Source organism: Equus asinus, chromosome 1 (genome assembly GCF_041296235.1).
Source record: "Equus asinus isolate D_3611 breed Donkey chromosome 1, EquAss-T2T_v2, whole genome shotgun sequence".
Lineage (NCBI taxonomy): Eukaryota > Metazoa > Chordata > Mammalia > Perissodactyla > Equidae > Equus > Equus asinus.
Window position 1 is genome coordinate 188,588,007 of NC_091790.1, and position 16,694 is coordinate 188,604,700.

The following is a 16,694-nucleotide window of genomic DNA, read 5'->3' on the forward strand; positions in this document are numbered from 1 at the left end:
AGGTCAGCCAGAATCTGTCTATGTGTTGAGCACTGAATTAAAAGCTCAAAGGATCCAGTGAGTAATGCTTCACCCAGGCATTATTAGAAGTTGCAAGGTAACTGACAGTACAGAAAGATCTTAAAACAGGGAGTAAGAACTTCATCAACTTTCTGCCCTTTTATCCTAAGTCTGAAAATAGACAGGAGAATAAATATATCTGAAGAGAAACTGCACTCTCAGTCACTTGGCCATTCGCTTGACGGTTTCCCTTGAAAGCCTTTCCAACTCTGTCTCATCAACAAGATAGTTCATGAACATGGACAGGGATGTTACCGACCGAAAAAAAATTCTTTCCACTGATAGCATTGTTTCCACTGTTTTTTTCTTTATTCATTCCTAAATTTAAAAAGTAAAATACTGAGAGAATGGGAGCAGGCAAAAGGGAAACTAGGCAAATAAATCTGACCCTGCCAGAGGGTTTGGGGAAGGAACTGTGAATTTTTTCTCTACAAATTTAAATGTCTCAGTATGTTCATTTTCAATTCAGGCAAGTCACTCCTAGCTTTCTTCTAGTCTCCTTTGCTTTCATTGGAGCCTGAGGGTCGAGATGGGAGGACTGTGTGGGGTGGGGTCTGTAATGTACGTCAGCGTCTGAATGTAGGGAACTTTTTTTGAGGCGCGAATCACTGGGCGGCTCTATGGAGTATCCCATATGGTATTTTTTAAAAACTCCCCCAGAAGATTCTGACATGCAGCCAGTCTGAGAATTATAAGGGATCAGTGTACTACAAGGGTCTTGAGGCTGAGTTCAACGGCTACTTGTTCGTTGTCGTATCCCCAATATGTTCCTGATACATAGAGGGTGCTCAATCCATATTTGTTTATAAATTTACCTACAGGAATACACGCTGTAATTTGTTCTCATCTGAACTCCATCCTCTAGAACTCTGCTAATCATTTAGCAAGTGGTTCTCAATTTGGAGCGAGGAAAAAGGGAGCAGAGACTGCTTTGAGAAATCAATGAAAGTTAATACATACAGCATTTGGCCTACAGTTTTGGGAAGTTCACAATCCCCCCTGAAACTCATCCATGGATTCCATTCATTCATTCAACAAATATTTCTTAATGCCCCACTGTGCTGGCAGGGGCCTAGGAGCTGTAAGGAACCGGAATATGAGCAGGTTAGAAGAGTTTTCCAGCTAGGAGATACAGCACAGGTTTTCTTGTCTCCCTCCCCTCAGATTTATAGAAAAGACCTCCAAAATTTGGCCCACAGTAGAAGAAAAGGAATTTAAATGGGATTTGGAGTTCTTCCCACTTTCTGGCTTTGTAACCTAGAAGTGTAATTATATGCTTTATTACTCCAACCAGATTTTAGGCTCCTTAAGATCAGGGCTCACATCCCCAGAATGCTGAGCAGGGTACTTTAGATATAAGACAATACAACGATTGCTTAGACACGTGTGTTTGAGAGGAGAAGGAAGAGGTGATCGAGATTGAGGGAGAGGAGCTGAAGACAGCCTGTGACTGCTCAAGAATAAGGAAATGGATGGCACCGGGTTTTACTGACTAATTTACAACCCCTCAAGGTTCCCTGATCCCTAGTTTGCCAACCAGCCTTCCCCAGATGGACACAAACCATACATAGCATGCTAGGCAGGTTTTTGTTTTGTTTTGTGTTTTACCTGTGAAACCTGAAATGAAAATCTAGGAATCCAGGACCAATTTTTAGCAGTGTGATTCCAAGTCAGTCCCTTAACCTCTGCGAGCTTCTGTTTCCTTCCAATTCAAAATGGCACCGGGTGGGGATGGGGGGAAGCAAGGTGTCTTCTTCAGGTCCACTTGAGACCCATTATTCCAATAAATTAAAGGCAAATATTAAAAGCCCGAAGTTCATACTCAGCATCCCTTATAGCATCATGTTGGGGCAGGTTTAGGGGTGTGACAGTGATTTGCTGTCAAAGTTATTGTTTCTTTGGTCCTTCTAATGTTTAATACTTATTGCTGTGTTTCAAATGCAAGAGTGTTAACTCTAGATTATCTCCTGGTACATTTCTATAATTATTCATAATCCTCCAGAGCCTCCTCTTGTACCAACTAGTCAAGTTCCTAACCATCAACAGCAGAAAACTTTAACAAAGCAAAGAGTCTGAAGAGTCTTTGAGAGTTTGAAGCTTAGAAGACTTGAGGGTTGAGCTTAGAGAAAGGGTGTCCTTGACTATGTTCTAAAGCCTTTTGTCTTTGACTCTTGGCATTTGTAGTACTCCCTGTTTTGTATTAACTATACCACCTTCTCCACCCTATTTATTTAGAATAACTTAGGGGTTGACTCTGAAATCATTGTATTTATTTGTTTTTTAAATGCACAACATCTATATCTTATTCCTCCTTCAAGGTCCTAACAACAGTACCTGAGGAAGCAATAATATTTAAAAATATATAGTCTATGTTAATGAAAATTCACTCCACTTAATTACGTTTCCATCCTCCTTATTTATACCAGGTATCAGTAAAACATTCCAAGATCATCTGGTTGGATCCTGCAGGGATTGCTGATCAACCAGAAGGCTCAGAAGCGGACATCTGACTCCTTACCTGTGAGTAGAATTTATGTGGGTTTTTTGGAGGGGGGGAGTTCTGCTCTCAGCAATTATACAGCCTCTCTGCCTGAATTTCTAAATTCTTGCACCTAGAGGGATGTGAGAAACCAGTCTTTCTGCTAGGCCTCTCATTGTTTACTTTCCAGTCAACTAATCTATCAAGTTTGGAAGCAATTCTTTTCTTGATTCGTAATCTGATTTGTTTCCTTTATTTTTTCCTGCATATCTAATATCTTAAGCGAAACAGTCCCTGATCAATAATGAAGTCCTTATTTCCTGTGAAGAATGCTGATAACTTGAGGGAATAAAGAGATGATGAGTCAGCCTTCCAGGGTGAATAAGCTCATCTTTGCACAAACACTGGTGATTTCAGGAGCAATAAGTACCCCTCATTTTCAACAAATCCTGCTCGCCGGGGAGGAGAACCTCTACCAGCAGAAGGTCTACCCGGGGAGCAGGAAGAGGGGATTTCAGAAGGCAGAGGATGGAGAAACTAAAGGAAACTCCAATTGTTCGCAGTTTTGCTGAGGTTGGTACCAGTGGGAAGTAAAGCTTTTCAGGAATCGCACAGTTCTCAGGCAATTTTTGTTTCAGGATTATGTGAGTTGTACCCTGTATTAGTTTGCTAGGGCTGCCATAGCAAAGTACCCCAGACTGGGGGGCTTAAACAACAGAGATTTATTTTCTCACAGTTCTGGAGGCTAGAAGTCTGAGATCAAGGTGTCAGCAGGTTTGGTTTCTTCTACAGCCTCTCTCCTTGGCTTGCAGATGGCCATCTTCTCCCTGTGACTTCACATGGCCATCCTTTTGCACGCACATGTGTTTGGAGTCTCTCTTTCTGTGTCCAGAATTTCCTATTCTTATAAGGACACTGGTCATATTGGATTAGTGCCACCCTAATGACCTCATTTTGACTTCATCACCTCTTTAAAGACCTGATCTCCAAATACAATTACATTCTGAGGCACTGGGGGTTAGGACTTCAACATACAAATTTCAGGGGAACAATTCAGTCTATAACACCCCATTATCATTTTTTTCTCTACTATGTTGGTTTTTGGTTTATCGCATATGGACCTCCCTCTGATTCTCGTCTCCTGAACTCCCTTAGCATGTGCATCACCCTCAGAGCATTCCTTTTTTCTAGTGTGTTTTAGTCCTTTGTGAACAGCTCTCAGTTCCCTAGGACACTATATAATTTTTGAAATTGAAGAGTGTGCCTTTTACATCTCTCACAACATTAGATAGAGGAGGTTTTGCATATAGTAAATTTTAATAATACTGACCAAATTAAATGACTGGTTGACTGAATGAATGGATAGATGATGAGACACAGCCTCTGAACCTACACCTTATTTGCCTTAAGAGCATCTCCAAATGATAATTATAGTGGTGTTTTCTCCTCACTTGCTGCCCCCTCCTCCACCTCACAATAGGTGGAAATGGGTCAAGGCTTGAGAGAGGGCTGAAAGAAAAATATGATTAACTGATGGCGGCAGAGTTACCGCTCTCCTCAAAGAGGTAGGAGGTGGTAAATCACATGAACCTGCCCCAGATAAGGTCATTTTGCCATGAGAACATTGTCTTGGGAGCCAAGAGGGAAGGACGATGAGTTTAGATTGGGATTTACTGAGTTGGAGGAGCTGTGAGGCATCCGAGGGCATGTAGACCACAAGGGAAATGCAAGTCTGAAGCTCAGGTGAGAACTAGAGATAGAGAGGTTCACAGTCATAGTCTGCACAGAGGAATTAAGGACATGACAGTGGATGAGCCCACTCAGAAAGATTGTGTGGGGGGAGAGAAGCAGTGGTTTGAAACTGCCTCCAGAAATTGTATATAGACAACTTTCCTGGTAAATAACTGGAGAGGGACCCTCTCAAGAGAAAGAAATCTACATGGTACTTCTAATGAGGGTTTGTAACGACACGTATGTTAGCTAAAGTGTATGTCTACCTATTTCTCTGTCCTCCTATTTTTTTGGGCCCTATTTGATTTCTTCTTCTGCCCTCTCTTTTAGGGGCTATGCCCCAAACATTCTTGTGAGCCTTGCCCTACCAGCTCTGGCTAATGCCACCCATGAGCATGTGTTTGACTCCCTAGGGAACATTATCTCATCTAGACAGTCAGTGAAGGGCTCAGTTGGGGGAAACATACCTCTTTTGCACTGAACTGCCTCCTTAGTCCATTGTTCCCTGCTGGTCCCCACACCACCTGTGCCCTCGAGGAGGCTTTGGCAACATTTTAGGGTTTCAGGGCCAAGCTAGGATAGGGGCTGGTGGAGCATGAAGGGGCCAGGCTGTGGGTCATGATGGTCACAGCAAGCTTCTCCTCTTGGCCACGCCATCAAATGTCATTTCTAATGCGGCCACATTACCTGAGCACAGAATTTCCCTAATTTTTCCTGCTTACTGTGATGCAAATGAAGGTATTTCTTCATTCCTCTTTTTATTTCTCCTGTGTGATGTCTTCTCTTTTAAGTTTCCTCCTTGCTTTTTTTTTTTTTCCTTTTTTTCTCACTCTCTCCCTTAGTTCTCATTCTTGAGCGGAAACACTTGATCTTTCCTTGGGTTGTCTGATTATTTGTGAAAGAGGCTATCAGAGATCTGGAAGCTTGTCTCTTCTCTGCATACACCCACCCAATTTTTTGTAAATGAACTTGGAGATACCAGCTTTCTTCAGGTACCCACTTCTACACCTTCCTATTGCTGTTCTTTGAGTAGCCAGGAAAAGACGCCAGTTTTCTCGCAGCTACCCAAAACATCAATGACACCTGAGTAAGTGACTTTTACACAAATTGCTATTTTCATAAAATGAGAAAGGAGAAATTTTGAAGTTAAGAGAAAACAGCTCTGTGATCCATGAATGGCCTTGGTGGGGTGTTCCAAATGAATGGTGGCCGGTGACCTGCATGGTTGTCTTCCAACAGTGGTTCGTTAATTTCAGTCAGCTGTAGGATTTAGAGAGAAAGACAATTTTCTTATGAGCATGGAAAAGAAGTACTTTGAGTTGTAAGCACCTAGCAGGCTTTGCCCTAGTCTTAAAACAGCTTAAATGGGAGACTTTATGACCACCGTGGGCCTGTATTTTTGGAGTCAGTTGAAGCTCCAGATGGAGTGGAAAGAGAAATGTTTTTTTCTTCCTCTTTTCTTGGTTTTGCAGAACGAGCCTCTCTAGACACCCTTGACAAAGTGTTCAGTCTCTTATTTAGTTCAAGTGTGCCCAAACTTGTTATGGAAGGATCTGAAGGAGTCTTTCTTAAACTAAGAGTCTTTGCTACAGATTTCTACTAGTGGCTGTGAAACAAGGTTCATGTGTGAGAAGGTCTTGAATACACTGGCTTCCCCAAGAGTCTCACCTCAGGGAGGCTGCTCCCAGGTCCTTATCATGCGGTATAAGGAGGGAAATATGCGGTGAGCCCAAGTTTGGTTAAAGACTGAGGGGTACAAGGAACATGGATTCCCATGGTCTTCCCAACATTCCGGAAACCGTCATGATAAGGACATTCCAGTACCGCCACATGCAGATTTTGTAACTCTGGCCAAATAATGGAGTTGCCCTGGCCAGGGAGTTGCACTTGGCCTTAAGAGGGGCCTCCATAGAAGTACACATTCCTGTCTAGCACAACTATTGATGGAAAGAGGTTGTGCCAGGGTGGACAAGCAGAGATGGGGGACAGAGATAGCCAGGAGAAAAACAGACAGCAGTGCCAGGAGTTCTTGCCTAGAGCTCTTTTCCAGGCTTTTGTTCCAATAAGCACAAGTGAATATGCAGTAAAGAGAAAAAGAATGGTTTTGCTATTTAGCTTTCAACCAAAACTATCAAAAGTCTTACCTGAGGTACCAACTGTGATAGGATTTGTACAGTTCAAGGACACAGAGTCAACTGTTTCCCAATTCTGCTTTGGAGTGTTCAACAAAACGAAGTCGTGAACATCTTGCACCACTCCGTGCAGCCATACACCAACAGGACTTAAGAAGAATAAGCTCTCAATCCAAGGGGGAAAAGACTGAGACGTTTTCCTTCCTCCTATTCTCTATATCCCAGGTCCGACCTAATGCCAAATTAAATCTAGATTTTTTTTAAAGTTGACTTTCACTAGAGGAAAAGGCAGAGCTGCATTCCCTGAAACATATATTTTAGGCCAAACTTATTACTTGGGTTTTTTTTTTCTCTCCCTTTTTGCTAATTCAAAACAAAATGTCTATCATTCACTCTAACACCACCCTTTAAGAGCTGGAGACAAATGGAGTCTGAATATTCACGCCAATGTAGTACAAATGAGCTGTGATTTCAGGATGCTGGCTGTTTCTCTGACAGGGGAAAAGAGCAGTTGACTAGTTTAATATCTTTGGCTGAAAACACTTTGTTAAAGAGGGATGGAGAAGGCCAACATTAATATTGAGTCCTGTTATTTAATAACTAAAAATGATACAGCGTGGAATAGGGCATCCTGAGTCTGGGGAAAACTGTGTTTATCATATCCAGAGGATGCAGAGGGGGCGTGAATACAAACATATGGTGGGCCTGAAGGAAGGAGCTCTTCTGAAAGCATTTTCTCTAAGTTCTGTAAAGAATTCCTCCCCTAACTATGTTATACCCACAATGTGAATCTGAATCCATCACAGGCTTAAAAAATATATAAATATAAAGACGTTCGTTATAAGGAGAAACTCGGGGGACATTTCTAACTGCCTCTCTCAGATTGCTGGCTAACGGTTTAAAGAAAAAGATGCAGTTGTAACCTGGGGTTGATGGGGGAGGCATGTCACCACCATTAGCACCATCTGCCCTTTTTCTTGTTCCTCAAACATACTCATTCAGTCACACAACCATTCATTCATTCTACAGCCACATATTGAATAAGACCTTCTCCATCCCAGCTGTTGTATTAGTCTGGGCTGCATTATCAGTTTTAGTATTCCTTCATTCTCTCCTATAAAAGGAATTTTTTTTAATGCAATGGAAAATTTGGTAAATCCAATCATGTGTTCATTAATGTAAGTTGTGATTTCTGAATCTTTTATTTGTTTTTCATTGGCCTCATCTTGCCGAGGAGTCATAATATTTTAAATTTTTCTGCCTTCTCATCTACCTAGCATACTTAATTATGTGGTTTACAGGCAAAACACTGCAATGCCCTGGCTATATTTGTAATTCGAGTTTTCTGCAAGTCACTTTGAAACAGGATGCATCATTGCCACCGACATTATTTTGTTTCCTAAATTCTTGTTTTCATGAATGATTTTTTAAAAAGGGGATATAACTATAGTTTCAAAGTAATTGAAAATTAAAAGCAAGGTAAGGGTGCTGTGACATTTTTATGGAATGCTCATAAGAATTAAAGGTGAGAGACCCAAAGAGGATTTGCCATGAAACCATGGAGCTTAAGTCACAAGGCCTTTCCTCTAGACAGGCGCCTGACACAACCCTGCCTAACTTTTTACATTTAACACTGTATTCTCTTTCCTGAAGAAGGCCTCCCAAATAACCTTCAGATCCCACAAAACTTGGATCTGCTCTGAGATTGACACAAACAGATAAACTTAGATGGGGTATCTTCATGCTTAAAGCTAACTCAATGAAAAAAAGCAAAAAAAAGATCAAAGTGTGAAGTATCGTATTTTATTTCTTAAAGGCTTTAGGATGAATTCCACTCATTTGCTAAAGTGGACTCGACTTAAATGAAACAATAAATCCATTTGGCAAATCACAAATTAACATAAACAGGAGATTCATTTTTACTTCATTAATAAACATTGTATGTGAACTTAGCGTCACATGGAGCAGGCCAAATCCTCCAGATAGGAAACAGCTCCTAATGAGGGGCATTTGTAGAGGAGCCTGGATCCTTCCAGGCAATCACACAGTCATTTCATCATCCTGGTTCTTGCCACAGTCTACCTTGTATTATGCATTTACAGGTCACGTGAGATGTAGCATCGTGCTATGATTAAAAGGATAGCCCCTAGGGCCAGATCTGACCGGATGTAAACCCAGCTCTACTCTTTACATGTTCTGTGACTTCTGGCAAACGACTCATCTCCTCTGGGCCTCAGTCTTTTTATCTGTAAGATGGGGACCATAAGGATTGTTATAAAGATTTAAATTGATATTTATGAAATGCTCAGGACAGAGTATGTGCTATATAACTGTTGACTAAATAAATGAACTTCTCCATCTAGACTGTAGGCTAGTAGAGGTTCGCTTGGGGGTGTCACACTTGCTCCCACACAGTGCCTCGTCTGGCACATTAATAGAGGACTCTATAGATCAGGGGTCACAAACCAGCACCCAGGACCCACATTTACCTGCAAATGTGCTTCCTTGCCCAGCATGGTATTTTTAAAATTTGAATTTGAATGCTCTTAAGGATGCGTGCATTCTCTGTTTCCCCATAGACCACCACTCCCCGAATATTCATCTCTTTCGTCTTTAATTTGAGGCCGTCCTCCCTGTTATAAGTGAGTGAACACATAATATGTGAACAGTCCTGTAGCTACGACTCTTATGTCAGGAGTAGGGAGATGGGGCCAGGGAGGAAGTGCAGTGTGAACCACTTCCACTCGCTGAGGCCCTGCCAGCAAATGGTGTTCAGTTAACCTACCCATCCCTAGTTCTATACTAGAAGTCACAGGAGGGAAATGAGCACCTGACTGAAGCAGAGCTGTGCGCTATCTAACATTAGAAGATCATTTTCATCATGGACTGAGTTGAGCAAGGCTATATCAGTCATGACAAGCTGGGTTATGCTCTGGTCAGAAACAACTCGAAAGTCCAGTGATTTAAACAACAAAGGTTTGTACTCATGCTTTCTCTCCAACCCTGGGTAGGCAGGGGTGTCTGGTCCTCATCATTGTCATCTTGACTTGGGGACCCCAGCTGACAGCTACTATTTGGAAATACTGCTGCTTACCATGGTAGAGAGAAATGAAATTTCTGAAGGGTCTCCCTACAATGATTAAATGCTCTGCTTCAGAAGTGACATGACACTTAGGCTCACAACTCATTCTCCAGAATGAGTCACTTGGCCTCAGCTGACCACAAGGAGGCCAGCAAGTACAATTCTATAATGTGCCCAGAAAGGGTAAAACTGGAACACAGGGCAAACAGTGCTAATGGCCATAGCTGTGACATTTTTTTGGAACTTGGGTTCTCAGGCCAGAAGCTTTTCAGTAAGTTCAACTCAGCAAATATTCCCCTGCATCTATAAAGGCATAACAGCAAAATATCCAGCACTGTGAGGGGATAGCGAAGGCATTGAGGCCCTGACATTGAGCAGCTTCAGACTTGCTCAAGAGAAAGAGAAGCTATAAAATATTTGAATAACAAAACCATGTGGTATTGATCACCAAAAAGAACAGTGCCAATAATGCTGAAGAAGTTGCAAGAGAGGATGGTTCTAGAATAAAGATAGAAGGGAGCTAGACTCTAGGTAGAAAAATATATGGAATTTGCAAAAGGAGTAGAGAGTATTTCAGATAATGAGAGAGAGGAAGCAGGGACAAAGGCCCTGAGGCAGAAGTGGGAGCTAGATCATTCCAGACCTGCGTTTGCATGTGAGAGTGGGGTTGGGAGTGGAATCATGTGATGGAGTGGAATCAGGTGATGCGTGCAGTAAAGCCTTTTCCTGGAGGCCTCTGAGGTCTACTGAGAAACAGGATATTGGCATGTGGGAGGAGGATTGTCCTTCCTCACCAACCTCCAAAATCAAGCCCCACCCACTAGTCCCCAAACCAAGAGTTCTGGACGCCCAACAGCTTCCCAGACCCACAGGGCAGTCTCTGAATGGAGACAGTAGTAAACCTTGAGTTGCTCCTGTTTCCAGTTTAAGGCATCTTTGATCGCTTCTCCTGCTAACAAAGAATATTCAAGTTCAAGTGAAATAGCCTGTCCTTGCTGGGGTCAGTTCAGCCTTTTTGCTATATAACATCTGTTTTTGAAATTCGGCTGAGACCCTGACTTAAATCTGTTTAACTTAAAAAGCGGCGAGAGAACATCTTGTTTTCATGAATGTCCAGGGGCTGTGTGTCAACAAATAAAAGCTCTGTTTGTGGTATTTAAAGTGGAAAAGTTGGTTGTGAGATGTTCTGCCACTGGGGTAAATTTATTATGGACTGTTCTTTTCTTGGAATCATGAACCAAAGTCTGAAAAAACAAAGCGGATCAACTTCGTTTAAATCAGCAAATTTCTGCTTGATGGTGGGTGAGAAACATGCTTTTATTGTCAGAAGGTCACCGAGCTGGATGGTTTCTAGAAAGATGCCTCCTAATTTAGCCATGTGAAGCTAATGTCTTAAGTGGATTCCCTGTGTATAAATTCCGGCAGAAAGCATCTGATAGGTCATTATTTTTATATTGTTTACACAAGATCTGAGGTGGGAAAGAAGGGGTAACACCATCCCTCAAAGCTGACCAGCTACTTTACTCCTCACCCACTTCTTTAGGAGAGAGGAGCAGAGGAAAGCTTGATTTATCAGAACCTAGATGAGTGAGTGTCTGGCACATAATAGATGTCGATATATATCTAATGAATACAAACTCTGGTCTTATAAATTTATGTTCCCTTGATGAATGTATGTTCGTGTGTGTATTAATATTCCTGTTTGAAAAAGCTGTTACTGTCTATGTGTTATTCTGGCCCAAAGAAAACCATCAGGTCATTCCTGTAGTTCTCTCTCATAGCAAGCTGTATTTTTCCTTCCTAACCCTTATGCCAATTTATATTTTATTTATTTACTGCCCCTCTCCACTATCAGACTATAAGGAAGATGAAGGCAGGGTGGTTGCATTCACAACTTATATGCCACACCAAGCAAGGTGGTTAGTACATAAATAATACTTCATAAATATTTGCTGAATGTTTTCATTGAAGTTTTCATTGTGACTATGGTTGTAGAGCCTTAACCACTCTTGATCATTTATGAAGAAAACAATAGGGCTTATAATGCAGTTGAATATGCAGTGATGACACGCTCATGTTCATTTGACCATACACTCTACTGGAGGTCATGGTGGGATGGGTTAGTCTACATCTCTATTTTCTCAACTTAAAGTTGTCAGGCCACATCTGCCATTATAGCTGGCCAAGATTAATGTCATAGCACATGGCAATAGTTCAGGATTTTTTTCTCTCAGATAGTTAACTCATTCCTGATGGGATTAAATCTATGACTTATTATTAAATCTAACCTTATTAGCAATAAATTCTGGCCCACCAAGCTACCTGATGAAGGCAGTACAAGGATCCATGGTCAGAAAGATGTTTTGGGTGCCCAATGGGCATATAGCTTAATGTGCACATTCGTTTGTCTAGTGGTTACTCTAGAGCTTTCTTTCTGATGGTCAAGCAAAACATGAACACTTCAACTTGAGTGGGAACAAAGTGGATTCACTTGCTCCATTTTGCTTTGGCTGCGTGTGTAGACAGGGTTGAAATAGGAAAGATTTGTGAGTTCCAAAGGATCTTAAGAGAAATGCTCATTCGTTTACGGGAGGTGCAATTCCACAATAGTTTCTTGCTTTGTATACTTGAAAACATTCCCAAAGAAACAAAGTTGGATGCAGAAAAAATAGTGGGAGAAAAGAAAAATAATACTCTGAATTCTGAACAATTCTACTTTAATAGGTTGATCTGTCTGCCAGCTGGCCACAGCGTTGACTACTTGTAATATATACTTTTGGTAGGCCGCATGTAGTTCTTGGAACTGTTTATATTAGACTGCAGAAACTTAATTATTCTAAAATTGGCAGGACTTACTTTGGTTACTTAATACAAAGTTGCTTAGTCATCTTTATACACGGTGTGGACAGCATTGTTTAAGTGTGAAAAATCGGGAAATGCAAATGTGCTCCGAAGAGATTTTAGGTCAGGTAGAAAAACAAGAAGGTATAATTTTTTCCAAGATGCTGGGCAGGTGGTTGCCACATGTTTTAATTTGACAAGCTAGGTGACTGTTGAGTTGAAGTCCTTGATTACATGTATTTTTCCATTTTCTCTGTGGATTTTGTCAGAAGTAAAAAGCTGCCGCTTGTCCTTAGATTGTATTCTAATCCTACATTTTGCAAAGTACAGGTTGTCCAGCAAGAGCTTGAGGAACTCTAGAATTTGCTGTCGGAAGAGTTTCTTGTTCTCAGAAACAGGGATGTCATTTCAAGCAGGTTGTCACAAAGATCCTCCTTTTGACTCTTTGGTGTGAATGCTTATCTTACCAGGCATGAACTACTGCCTTCCAAAGGCAATACAGATTTATACGGCCCAAGCAGGGAAATGGGCAGGCAAAATGAGTTTCTTCCGTGTATTTTAGAGTCTGAAGTGGCGCCAGAGGTCTCCAGTATTTCCAGGAATGCCTATGGCAACCTCACACTCTTCCTGTGACCTAGACTGGGGCTCCTGAGAGAGATGGTGAGAAATGATAAAAGTCCTGTAGCCAATGGGTAGTGACACCAGGCCTGGGGAGGATAGGTTCCCAAGTGAACACCCAGAACAGCGCCTTATGTTTCTAATTACTGAGCACGGTTAGAGAGCAAAATCAGGCAACACTTTTCTTTAGACTGATGGAAGCATTTAAATCAGCTTTGAATGTCAGTGTTTTCTAATTATGATGGAGAAGTGGCAAGGAAACTCCAAAGGCTGTGGAAATTTGCAATGTTTCAGCTCAACCCTGATTTTCTTCTTTTCTTATTCATCATATGTCTTCTTTGTCCTTTTTCTCTTTGAACATCCCAGAACAAACCTATTCCCTCAGTTACAAATGCCTAATACTCCTCTTCTTGGAACCAGAATGTTTTTCTCAGACAAAGTTCTTTTCCACTGAGGAAAACAATCACAACTACTAATCACAATATAAAATAGAGCTTTATCATGAACCACCACCATCCCCAAGGTTACAGAGAGCTCAACTGGAGACATAACCTTTTGATCATGTCTTAGCCAAGTTTGTCTGTTTACCAATTAAGTCCAGTGAACAAACAACGCCCTGGAATCCATTCCAATTCAATAAGTGGGAATCTAGTGCTGACTATAAGAAAAAATACTTGGTTAAGAACTTTGAGGAATCACAAAAATGAGTAACAACCTTAAGGAGGCTACAATCTTCTAGGGAAGACAGATATGTACTTAATAATTAAAATATAAGCTATAGAGTAAGTACTCCAATAGAACTGACATGGGTATCAATACAAATTCATGTCAGTGACTAAGCGGTTCAGAGATCCTATAATCTTGTGTTAATCTTAAGCAGGCTGCACTGTGACCCATTCCTTACATGAAGAAAGTCCAGAAATCCCCAAACTAACAAATGGGAGAAAGTACCATCTAAATGACTCGTGTGAAAGGAAGAAGGAAACAGTCTAGGCACTTCTCAATTTATTATTTAACTTATGTGTAGATCAGTGTGTTTAAATCATGTCTATTATGTCCAAGGGACATAATGGATAATGTCTCTTGGTTTGGTTTCAAAGCTTTATGTCCTAGATTATAAACTCCTGGAATAGTCTCTAACTTGTTTCATAATTCCAGAACACAGTAAGTGAATTTATGACCATGATGAATAGAAGCTGAATAATTCACTAGAGAATAATTAGTCCCTGATCAATAATAGCATGTCCTTCATATACAAAAATGTTGCCATTAACAAGTGCCTCTAGGACATACCTTTGAATTATTTCTAGCAGAGTAAATGGATTTGCATCCTGCCATCTAAACTCTCTCTCACCTTACTCATATTTTATATTAGCTAGATAGCTGGCTAAGTCTCTGGATCTAGTGTTTGATCACTAAATTGGAAATGTTTGTTGAAAAATCCATCACAAAGAGCAGACCCATGGGTTGCTGATATTTTTATAGCTGAGTAGACCAGAAAGGCCTGAGGGTCATGCACAAGTAAAACTATTATGTAAAATATGATGATCTCTGTACCATGTTTATAATTGGTAAAGACCTATGGCCTCTGATCTTTTGTTCCAAATAAACCACTCTTAGGCCTTGTTGCGAAATTTGAAGTGCGATCTCTCTTGAGACAGTGTCTCAGCTTCTTTCTCATTTGCCAAGCATTTCACTTTCTCAGCAGCAAGTGCTCAGTCATAGCGCGATGGCCCAATCCAGAAGACACTCTGCAAGAGAACAGACAGGTTACTAACGAGAGAATTAAAAGAGTACAACCATGCTTTGAGATGCTGACCTGTACCATACCCCAGATTTTATTCCATCTTCTTTATGAGATTGCAAGGTCTTTGAAGACAGAGACCATGTCTTACATACCTTCATGTCTGAACTGCACACATTACTTCATACAGGACAATCATTTTCTGTCAGGAGCTGGAAGGCCTTACAGCAGGGCTGTCTGATAGAATTTTCTATGATGATGAAGATGTTCTCTGTCTTATATGGTAGCCACTAGACACATGTAGCCACAGAGCACTTGAAATGGGGCCAGTGAAGCTACAGAACTGAATTTTTAATTTTATTTAATTTTAATTAATTTAAATTTAATTTGCCTAGTGTAACTAGTGGCTACTGTATTGGACAGCACAGACTTAGAATTTTAACAAATATCTTTTCAGGACAGCCCTAAACTGATGGCTACTTCACCTCTCTGACTATTTCCAGTAGCAGGGACACGGGTTCACACTTTCTCAGGGGCCCTACCCATCTTTGGACAGTTCTACTGGGGCCAGAGCCCCAGTCTCAGAACACCAGAATTGGCCTCTGGTATCAGCATTCTTTCAGAAAGCACAAGTATACATTTTTTAGCAAACTATACATTTTTTTTCTCACACAGACACAGGTTGGTGGAGAATTTCCATTTTTTCCTTAAGGTTCACACCTATGCCTTTTACTCTTCTCTAAGGTCAAAGAGAGCAGCTGTGGCCCAATGGCTATTCTGATTTGGTATTCACCTGCGTCTTTCAGTCTAATTCTCCCTGAGTTTGCCAAGGAAAAGTATTTTAAACTCTTGAAAAGGGCACAGAAGGAATTGGGTTCCAAATTTTCACTTCTCTTCACTCTTCTAAGAAAATCTTCAGGTTGGTTTAGAGATTAGTCTAAATACTACCAGTCCTGGTTTTCCACTGATTGGCTGTGGCTAAGGAGCTGATGCTAAAGGTCTCTATTGTCTGTCTTTATTCTTTAAATGGAGATCAATCTACTTCTCTTCCTTGGGAGTATCAAACAATGATAGCCATAGAGTTTTGAAAAATATAAAGTGCTCCAAATAAGGTGGTATTATTTGGGACAACACTTTAAAATGCGACCTAAAATCCTTGAATGTGTTGACTTTCCAAGTGTTGAAGTCAATATATATAAATATTATCATTTCACAAACCTAAAATGCCCCAACTGCCCACTCCTCCTAACGTGGGAGAGAGGCCACAAGGACATTGATTTTAGTAATGTTAAGTCTGTTAGGTCTCCTGTCTTGCAAATGGAAAAATGCAAATAGAGAAAAAGTAACCATAAACGACTGAGCAGAGAAGGAGAGAAAACAGGTCAGAACCTGTTAGCCTGCTCTCAGTAGGACTGTGCGTTCCGATTCTACTGGTTAGAGAAAAGAAATGACTTGTGAAGGCCTAGCTCCTCAGGCTGATCCCATTCGTTCTTATTTCTATGTTGCTGGTCTTGACAAATGTGCCTTGATGATTACATGTATTTTTTCTTTTTAAGTAGCACAGATTTTTGGAACACGATGGTGAAGGTTGAGCTAAAGTTAAGTCCAAACTGTACGTTACAATCCATGTGTTTATTTGGTTTTTGAGTCCCAAATGAACCATTCAGTTCAGAAAAGAGTAAAGCAGGTTGATAAATTGAATTTTTTTAAAAAGGACAAAAGTTCATTTTCTACAGTCAGAAAGAAAACACTGCCAGGTTTACTGTGTAACTACTGCAAATGTGGGTTTATGTAACTTTTGAGATTCATGTATAGTCTATTACCAAGGTCTTTAATTCACTTTGTAAACACTGATCAGTCAATAAAACACAGAGATGAATCAGCTTGAGTTACAGTTTCCATACTCATAATGGTAAAATCAAGAATAAAAATCCAATGACTTGAATCACTACAATTTCTGAGTTCTTACTATGTCTCAATAGTTAAGAGATTTTTTAAATGGCTGTA

General features: G+C 40.7%; 1 protein-coding gene across 12 annotated transcripts in view; it reads left to right on the plus strand.

Annotated features, from left to right (window-relative positions):
• The window catches only part of CALD1 (caldesmon 1), a 183,293-nt gene that overhangs the window by 64,693 nt on the left and 101,906 nt on the right, over positions 1-16,694 (plus strand). For all 12 annotated transcript variants that reach the window (XM_070513818.1, XM_070513842.1, XM_070513843.1 and 9 more), the window contains exon 2: positions 2,487-2,580. The gene's annotated coding sequence lies outside the window, so the exon portion shown is untranslated. The remainder of the gene's footprint in view (positions 1-2,486; positions 2,581-16,694) is intronic.